Genomic DNA, 7,729 nt, shown 5'->3' with positions numbered 1-7,729 from the left:
ATGTCGGAGTTAAAACTCGGCTTGCAGTTTCCGAATGCCATACGTAATGGGTGTTGTCAAAATTTGCTTTAACAATTGAAGTGGAAAAAGAAAAAAAAAAGCTTACAGCACCTGGTATTCCCAGGCGGTCTCCCATCCAAGTACTAACCAGGCCCGACCCTGCTTAGCTTCCGAGATCGGACGAGATCGGGCGTTCTCAGGGTAGTATGGCCGTAAGCCATGGTTGAGTGCAAAATAATGCATTTTATAGATACAATCGCCCCTGAAAACCAAGACTTGGCGTTTCATGGAAACATGGCTATCATGAAAAGTTATTGACAGCTTTTTATGTGGTAGCACAAATTTGCCATTGCGACCTGCATTTTGCTGTATCAAAGTAAATGTCATGAAAAGTGGAAAAACCCTACATGGAAGTGCAATGTGTTTTGTTTTTTGTTTTTTTACTGATAAAGACTGCTGCTTTGAGTTCACAGGGAGCCAGCCTCTTTATTCACTGTACATAGTCTGCTCTCTAGCGGTAAAAGACGTGAACTACAATGCTATGGATGACGCCACACAATATAGATTTGAAACTCGGGTATAGTATCAATGTCGGAGTTAAAACTCGGCTTGCAGTTTCCGAATGCCATACGTAATGGGTGTTGTCAAAATTTGCTTTAACAATTGAAGTGGAAAAAGAAAAAAAAAGCTTACAGCACCTGGTATTCCCAGGCGGTCTCCCATCCAAGTACTAACCAGGCCCGACCCTGCTTAGCTTCCGAGATCGGGCGTTCTCAGGGTAGTATGGCCGTAAGCCATGGGTAATCACAAAATCATGCATTTTATAGAAACAATCGCCCCTGAAAACCAAGACTTGGCGTTTCATGGAAACATGGCTATCATGAAAAGTTATTGATAGCTTTTTATGTGGTAGCACAAATTTGCCATTGCGACCTGCATTTTGCTGTATCAAAGTAAATGTCATGAAAAGTGGAAAAACCCTACATGGAAGTGCAATGTGTTTTTTTTTTGTTTTTTTTACGGATAAAGACTGCTGCTTTGAGTTCACAGGGAGCCAGCCTCTTTATTCACTGTACATAGTCTGCTCTCTCGCGGTAAAAGACGTGAACTACAATGCTATGGATGACGCCACACAATATAGATTTGAAACTCGGGTATAGTTTCAATGTCGGAGTTAAAACTCGGCTTGCAGTTTCCGAATGCCATAGTAATGGGTGTTGTCAAAATTTGCTTTAACAATTGAAGTGGAAAAAAAAAAAAAAAAAAAGCTTACAGCACCTGGTATTCCCAGGCGGTCTCCCATCCAAGTACTAACCAGGCCCGACCCTGCTTAGCTTCCGAGATCGGACGAGATCGGGCGTTCTCAGGGTAGTATGGCCGTAAGCCATGGTTGAGTGCAAAATAATGCATTTTATAGATACAATCGCCCCTGAAAACCAAGACTTGGCGTTTCATGGAAACATGGCTATCATGAAAAGTTATTGACAGCTTTTTATGTGGTAGCACAAATTTGCCATTGCGACCTGCATTTTGCTGTATCAAAGTAAATGTCATGAAAAGTGGAAAAACCCTACATGGAAGTGCAATGTGTTTTGTTTTTTGTTTTTTTACTGATAAAGACTGCTGCTTTGAGTTCACAGGGAGCCAGCCTCTTTATTCACTGTACATAGTCTGCTCTCTAGCGGTAAAAGACGTGAACTACAATGCTATGGATGACGCCACACAATATAGATTTGAAACTCGGGTATAGTGTCAATGTCGGAGTTAAAACTCGGCTTGCAGTTTCCGAATGCCATACGTAATGGGTGTTGTCAAAATTTGCTTTAACAATTGAAGTGGAAAAAGAAAAAAAAAGCTTACAGCACCTGGTATTCCCAGGCGGTCTCCCATCCAAGTACTAACCAGGCCCGACCCTGCTTAGCTTCCGAGATCGGACGAGATCGGGCGTTCTCAGGGTAGTATGGCCGTAAGCCATGGTTGAGTGCAAAATAATGCATTTTATAGATACAATCGCCCCTGAAAACCAAGACTTGGCGTTTCATGGAAACATGGCTATCATGAAAAGTTATTGACAGCTTTTTATGTGGTAGCACAAATTTGCCATTGCGACCTGCATTTTGCTATATCAAAGTAAATGTCATGAAAAGTGGAAAAACCCTACATGGAAGTGCAATGTTTTTTTGTTTTTTTTTTACGGATAAAGACTGCTGCTTTGAGTTCACAGGGAGCCAGCCTCTTTATTCACTGTACATAGTCTGCTCTCTAGCGGTAAAAGACGTGAACTACAATGCTATGGATGACGCCACACAATATAGATTTGAAACTCGGGTATAGTTTCAATGTCGGAGTTAAAACTCGGCTTGCAGTTTCCGAATGCCATACGTAATGGGTGTTGTCAAAATTTGCTTTAACAATTGAAGTGGAAAAAGAAAAAAAAAAGCTTACAGCACCTGGTATTCCCAGGCGGTCTCCCATCCAAGTACTAACCAGGCCCGACCCTGCTTAGCTTCCGAGATCGGACGAGATCGGGCGTTCTCAGGGTAGTATGGCCGTAAGCCATGGTTGAGTGCAAAATAATGCATTTTATAGATACAATCGCCCCTGAAAACCAAGACTTGGCGTTTCATGGAAACATGGCTATCATGAAAAGTTATTGACAGCTTTTTATGTGGTAGCACAAATTTGCCATTGCGACCTGCATTTTGCTGTATCAAAGTAAATGTCATGAAAAGTGGAAAAACCCTACATGGAAGTGCAATGTGTTTTGTTTTTTGTTTTTTTACTGATAAAGACTGCTGCTTTGAGTTCACAGGGAGCCAGCCTCTTTATTCACTGTACATAGTCTGCTCTCTAGCGGTAAAAGACGTGAACTACAATGCTATGGATGACGCCACACAATATAGATTTGAAACTCGGGTATAGTGTCAATGTCGGAGTTAAAACTCGGCTTGCAGTTTCCGAATGCCATACGTAATGGGTGTTGTCAAAATTTGCTTTAACAATTGAAGTGGAAAAAGAAAAAAAAAAGCTTACAGCACCTGGTATTCCCAGGCGGTCTCCCATCCAAGTACTAACCAGGCCCGACCCTGCTTAGCTTCCGAGATCGGACGAGATCGGGCGTTCTCAGGGTAGTATGGCCGTAAGCCATGGTTGAGTGCAAAATAATGCATTTTATAGATACAATCGCCCCTGAAAACCAAGACTTGGCGTTTCATGGAAACATGGCTATCATGAAAAGTTATTGACAGCTTTTTATGTGGTAGCACAAATTTGCCATTGCGACCTGCATTTTGCTGTATCAAAGTAAATGTCATGAAAAGTGGAAAAACCCTACATGGAAGTGCAATGTTTTTTTGTTTTTTTTTTACGGATAAAGACTGCTGCTTTGAGTTCACAGGGAGCCAGCCTCTTTATTCACTGTACATAGTCTGCTCTCTAGCGGTAAAAGACGTGAACTACAATGCTATGGATGACGCCACACAATATAGATTTGAAACTCGGGTATAGTTTCAATGTCGGAGTTAAAACTCGGCTTGCAGTTTCCGAATGCCATACGTAATGGGTGTTGTCAAAATTTGCTTTAACAATTGAAGTGGAAAAAGAAAAAAAAAGCTTACAGCACCTGGTATTCCCAGGCGGTCTCCCACCCAAGTACTAACCAGGCCCGACCCTGCATAGCTTCCGAGATCGGACGAGATCGGGCGTTCTCAGGGTAGTATGGCCGTAAGCCATGGTTGAGTGCAAAATAATGCATTATATAGATACAATCGCTCCTGAAAACCAAGACTTGGCGTTTCATGGAAACATGGCTATCATGAAAAGTTATTGACAGCTTTTTATGTGGTAGCACAAATTTGCCATTGCGACCTGCATTTTGCTGTATCAAAGTAAATGTCATGAAAAGTGGAAAAACCCTACATGGAAGTGCAATGTGTTTTTTTTTTTTTTTTTACGGATAAAGACTGCAGCTTTGAGTTCACAGGGAGCCAGCCTCTTTATTCACTGTACATAGTCTGCTCTCTAGCGGTAAAAGACGTGAACTACAATGCTATGGATGACGCCACACAATATAGATTTGAAACTCGGGTATAGTTTCAATGTCGGAGTTAAAACTCGGCTTGCAGTTTCCGAATGCCATACGTAATGGGTGTTGTCAAAATTTGCTTTAACAATTGAAGTGGAAAAAGAAAAAAAAAGCTTACAGCACCTGGTATTCCCAGGCGGTCTCCCATCCAAGTACTAACCAGGCCCGACCCTGCTTAGCTTCCGAGATCGGGCGTTCTCAGGGTAGTATGGCCGTAAGCCATGGGTAATCACAAAATCATGCATTTTATAGAAACAATCGCCCCTGAAAACCAAGACTTGGCGTTTCATGGAAACATGGCTATCATGAAAAGTTATTGATAGCTTTTTATGTGGTAGCACAAATTTGCCATTGCGACCTGCATTTTGCTGTATCAAAGTAAATGTCATGAAAAGTGGAAAAACCCTACATGGAAGTGCAATGTGTTTTTTTTTTGTTTTTTTTACGGATAAAGACTGCTGCTTTGAGTTCACAGGGAGCCAGCCTCTTTATTCACTGTACATAGTCTGCTCTCTAGCGGTAAAAGACGTGAACTACAATGCTATGGATGACGCCACACAATATAGATTTGAAACTCGGGTATAGTTTCAATGTCGGAGTTAAAACTCGGCTTGCAGTTTCCGAATGCCATAGTAATGGGTGTTGTCAAAATTTGCTTTAACAATTGAAGTGGAAAAAAAAAAAAAAAAAAGCTTACAGCACCTGGTATTCCCAGGCGGTCTCCCATCCAAGTACTAACCAGGCCCGACCCTGCTTAGCTTCCGAGATCGGACGAGATCGGGCGTTCTCAGGGTAGTATGGCCGTAAGCCATGGTTGAGTGCAAAATAATGCATTTTATAGATACAATCGCCCCAGAAAACCAAGACTTGGCGTTTCATGGAAACATGGCTATCATGAAAAGTTATTGACAGCTTTTTATGTGGTAGCACAAATTTGCCATTGCGACCTGCATTTTGCTGTATCAAAGTAAATGTCATGAAAAGTGGAAAAACCCTACATGGAAGTGCAATGTTTTTTTTTTTTTTTACGGATAAAGACTGCTGCTTTGAGTTCACAGGGAGCCAGCCTCTTTATTCACTGTACATAGTCTGCTCTCTAGCGGTAAAAGACGTGAACTACAATGCTATGGATGACGCCACACAATATAGATTTGAAACTCGGGTATAGTTTCAATGTCGGAGTTAAAACTCGGCTTGCAGTTTCCGAATGCCATACGTAATGGGTGTTGTCAAAATTTGCTTTAACAATTGAAGTGGAAAAAGAAAAAAAAAAGCTTACAGCACCTGGTATTCCCAGGCGGTCTCCCATCCAAGTACTAACCAGGCCCGACCCTGCTTAGCTTCCGAGATCGGGCGTTCTCAGGGTAGTATGGCCGTAAGCCATGGGTAATCACAAAATCATGCATTTTATAGAAACAATCGCCCCTGAAAACCAAGACTTGGCGTTTCATGGAAACATGGCTATCATGAAAAGTTATTGATAGCTTTTTATGTGGTAGCACAAATTTGCCATTGCGACCTGCATTTTGCTGTATCAAAGTAAATGTCATGAAAAGTGGAAAAACCCTACATGGAAGTGCAATGTGTTTTTTTTTTGTTTTTTTTACGGATAAAGACTGCTGCTTTGTGTTCACAGGGAGCCAGCCTCTTTATTCACTGTACATAGTCTGCTCTCTCGCGGTAAAAGACGTGAACTACAATGCTATGGATGACGCCACACAATATAGATTTGAAACTCGGGTATAGTTTCAATGTCGGAGTTAAAACTCGGCTTGCAGTTTCCGAATGCCATAGTAATGGGTGTTGTCAAAATTTGCTTTAACAATTGAAGTGGAAAAAAAAAAAAAAAAAAAGCTTACAGCACCTGGTATTCCCAGGCGGTCTCCCATCCAAGTACTAACCAGGCCCGACCCTGCTTAGCTTCCGAGATCGGACGAGATCGGGCGTTCTCAGGGTAGTATGGCCGTAAGCCATGGTTGAGTGCAAAATAATGCATTTTATAGATACAATCGCCCCTGAAAACCAAGACTTGGCGTTTCATGGAAACATGGCTATCATGAAAAGTTATTGACAGCTTTTTATGTGGTAGCACAAATTTGCCATTGCGACCTGCATTTTGCTGTATCAAAGTAAATGTCATGAAAAGTGGAAAAACCCTACATGGAAGTGCAATGTGTTTTTTTTTTTTTTTTACGGATAAAGACTGCTGCTTTGAGTTCACAGGGAGCCAGCCTCTTTATTCACTGTACATAGTCTGCTCTCTAGCGGTAAAATAGGTGAACTACAATGCTATGGATGACGCCACACAATATAGATTTGAAACTCGGGTATAGTTTCAATGTCGGAGTTAAAACTCGGCTTGCAGTTTCCGAATGCCATACGTAATGGGTGTTGTCAAAATTTGCTTTAACAATTGAAGTGGAAAAAGAAAAAAAAAGCTTACAGCACCTGGTATTCCCAGGCGGTCTCCCATCCAAGTACTAACCAGGCCCGACCCTGCTTAGCTTCCGAGATCGGGCGTTCTCAGGGTAGTATGGCCGTAAGCCATGGGTAATCACAAAATCATGCATTTTATAGAAACAATCGCCCCTGAAAACCAAGACTTGGCGTTTCATGGAAACATGGCTATCATGAAAAGTTATTGATAGCTTTTTATGTGGTAGCACAAATTTGCCATTGCGACCTGCATTTTGCTGTATCAAAGTAAATGTCATGAAAAGTGGAAAAACCCTACATGGAAGTGCAATGTTTTTTTTTTTTTTTTCTTTTTACTGATAAAGACTGCTGCTTTGAGTTCACAGGGAGCCAGCCTCTTTATTCACTGTACATAGTCTGCTCTCTAGCGGTAAAAGACGTGAACTACAATGCTATGGATGACGCCACACAATATAGATTTGAAACTCGGGTATAGTTTCAATGTCGGAGTTAAAACTCGGCTTGCAGTTTCCGAATGCCATACGTAATGGGTGTTGTCAAAATTTGCTTTAACAATTGAAGTGGAAAAAAAAAAAAAAAAGCTTACAGCACCTGGTATTCCCAGGCGGTCTCCCATCCAAGTACTAACCAGGCCCGACCCTGCTTAGTTTACGAGATCGGACGAGATCGGGCGTTCTCAGGGTAGTATGGCCGTAAGCCATGGTTGATAGCAAAATAATGCATTCTATAGATACAATCGCCCCTGAAAGCCAAGACTTCTTGCTGTATCAAAGTAAATGTCATGAAAAGTGGAAAAACCCTACATGGAAGCGCAGTGTGGGTTTTTTTTTGTGGTTTTTTACGGATAAAGACTGCTGCTTTGAGTTCACAGGGAGCCAGCCTCTTTATTCACTGTACATAGTCTGCTCTCTAGCGGTAAAAGACGTGAACTACAATTGACAAAACAAAAATTGTTACGTCCTAATCCACACACTGGTACACCTAACAATTTTGCGAGTTCGTTCTGTCAAAGAGAAGACCAGTAGATCAATGAGGCCGAATTTACCAATTGTTTAATCCTGACAAAGCAAGATAATACAGGCGCCTGGGTCTCGGGTCCTTAACACAAAAACTAGTGTGCCTTCTGTGACCATCAAAAGACAACACATTCTTCCGGGTTGCGCAGTTTTAAAGAAACACAATATGAATATTCAAGCATGCAAAATATTG

At 41.6% G+C, this 7,729-nt stretch overlaps 9 non-coding genes and 4 pseudogenes across 9 annotated transcripts; all 13 read right to left on the bottom strand.

Annotated features, from left to right (window-relative positions):
- Positions 1-99: 99 nt before the first annotated feature.
- LOC119119075 lies at positions 100-218 on the bottom strand. Its single transcript, XR_005097085.1, has one exon. It is a non-coding gene; the product is annotated as a 5S ribosomal RNA (ribosomal RNA).
- A 468-nt stretch (positions 219-686) lies between these two features.
- LOC119119109 lies at positions 687-795 on the bottom strand (annotated as a pseudogene).
- Positions 796-1,266: 471 nt separating this feature from the next.
- On the bottom strand, positions 1,267-1,385 carry LOC119119074. Its single transcript, XR_005097084.1, has one exon. It is a non-coding gene; the product is annotated as a 5S ribosomal RNA (ribosomal RNA).
- A 468-nt stretch (positions 1,386-1,853) lies between these two features.
- On the bottom strand, positions 1,854-1,972 carry LOC119119117. Its single transcript, XR_005097114.1, has one exon. It is a non-coding gene; the product is annotated as a 5S ribosomal RNA (ribosomal RNA).
- Positions 1,973-2,438: 466 nt separating this feature from the next.
- On the bottom strand, positions 2,439-2,557 carry LOC119119108. The gene has a single exon (XR_005097113.1). It is a non-coding gene; the product is annotated as a 5S ribosomal RNA (ribosomal RNA).
- A 469-nt stretch (positions 2,558-3,026) lies between these two features.
- On the bottom strand, positions 3,027-3,145 carry LOC119119096. Its single transcript, XR_005097105.1, has one exon. It is a non-coding gene; the product is annotated as a 5S ribosomal RNA (ribosomal RNA).
- Positions 3,146-3,610: 465 nt separating this feature from the next.
- Positions 3,611-3,729, bottom strand: LOC119119101. Its single transcript, XR_005097109.1, has one exon. It is a non-coding gene; the product is annotated as a 5S ribosomal RNA (ribosomal RNA).
- Positions 3,730-4,195: 466 nt separating this feature from the next.
- Positions 4,196-4,304, bottom strand: LOC119119107 (annotated as a pseudogene).
- A 470-nt stretch (positions 4,305-4,774) lies between these two features.
- Positions 4,775-4,893, bottom strand: LOC119119085. Its single transcript, XR_005097094.1, has one exon. It is a non-coding gene; the product is annotated as a 5S ribosomal RNA (ribosomal RNA).
- Positions 4,894-5,356: 463 nt separating this feature from the next.
- LOC119119106 lies at positions 5,357-5,465 on the bottom strand (annotated as a pseudogene).
- Positions 5,466-5,936: 471 nt separating this feature from the next.
- Positions 5,937-6,055, bottom strand: LOC119119073. The gene has a single exon (XR_005097083.1). It is a non-coding gene; the product is annotated as a 5S ribosomal RNA (ribosomal RNA).
- A 465-nt stretch (positions 6,056-6,520) lies between these two features.
- Positions 6,521-6,629, bottom strand: LOC119119105 (annotated as a pseudogene).
- A 470-nt stretch (positions 6,630-7,099) lies between these two features.
- On the bottom strand, positions 7,100-7,218 carry LOC119119104. The gene has a single exon (XR_005097112.1). It is a non-coding gene; the product is annotated as a 5S ribosomal RNA (ribosomal RNA).
- Between the last annotated feature and the right edge of the window lie 511 nt (positions 7,219-7,729).

Source organism: Syngnathus acus, unplaced genomic scaffold (genome assembly GCF_901709675.1).
Source record: "Syngnathus acus unplaced genomic scaffold, fSynAcu1.2, whole genome shotgun sequence".
Classification (NCBI taxonomy): Eukaryota; Metazoa; Chordata; class Actinopteri; order Syngnathiformes; family Syngnathidae; genus Syngnathus; species Syngnathus acus.
The sequence above is the reverse complement of the archived record's forward strand: the minus strand, read 5'-3'. Positions and strand labels throughout refer to the sequence as shown.